This window comes from Carlito syrichta, unplaced genomic scaffold, assembly GCF_000164805.1.
Source record: "Carlito syrichta isolate Samal-C Ts95f unplaced genomic scaffold, Tarsius_syrichta-2.0.1 Scaffold13915, whole genome shotgun sequence".
NCBI lineage: Eukaryota > Metazoa > Chordata > Mammalia > Primates > Tarsiidae > Carlito > Carlito syrichta.
Genome location: NW_006958011.1, coordinates 1 through 804, shown reverse-complemented (window position 1 = coordinate 804; position 804 = coordinate 1). Strand labels below are relative to the sequence as shown.

Genomic DNA, 804 nt, shown 5'->3' with positions numbered 1-804 from the left:
TTAAAATAGGGACACATCAAAGTACTCACACAGAGCCTGGCACATACAGGTGTTCAATAAATAATTTTTTGTCAGGAAATCCTAGAGAGGACCTTCTTCAGAAGGCCAAGATGTGAGATAACTTCCCTAGAAATTATCTCAGAGCATCAGGACCCTTGAGGGTTTCTTAGAAGCCTGCAGTCCCCGGAGTGCCCAGGGCCGCAGAGCACTGTGCCAGGGCAGCTGATAGGGGGTGAGGGGTGAGTCCCCAAGGGAGTAACCCCCAGAAGCTGGGTAGACACTGAATGAGTTGGGGCTCAGACCAAAATGATTCTGTACATAACCCAGGCCAGAGGTAGGCTGGCATGGGAGTAGGCTGGACATGTGTCCAGGAACACAAGTGGGCCAGAAGGCTAGTTTTTGACCACTGACATGCATCCGGGTAAAAGGGTAGTTTGTGGACAGGTGAGGGTGGCAGCTTTCTGCAGAGTAGGAGCCAGGCACAGGGTTCAGCTTCCAGCTCTGGGTTGCTCTTCTTTCTGCTGAAAACCACGAGACATACTTGAACATGGAGATCCTCTTCATCAGGGCGAAAGGGAACTTCTGATTGAGTTTCAGTGATACTCCCTCTGAGAGATCGAGGGAATAGCAGTATGTGAGGCCATATGCCAGCACAATTGCAAGTCCACAAGCATTACTGAGTAAAGATGTCTGCAGAATGAACCACGAGGAGCCCAGCAGGAGCCATGGCACCAGGACTGAGAGCACAACTATGCCAAATATCAGGATCTGCCTCATCCAAGAGTGGACAGAGGTGACTCCCAG

The 804-nt window shown here is 50.7% G+C and overlaps 1 pseudogene; it reads right to left on the bottom strand.

The window, feature by feature from the left end:
• Nucleotides 1-138: 138 nt before the first annotated feature.
• On the bottom strand, nt 139-801 carry LOC103259951 (annotated as a pseudogene).
• Between the last annotated feature and the right edge of the window lie 3 nt (nt 802-804).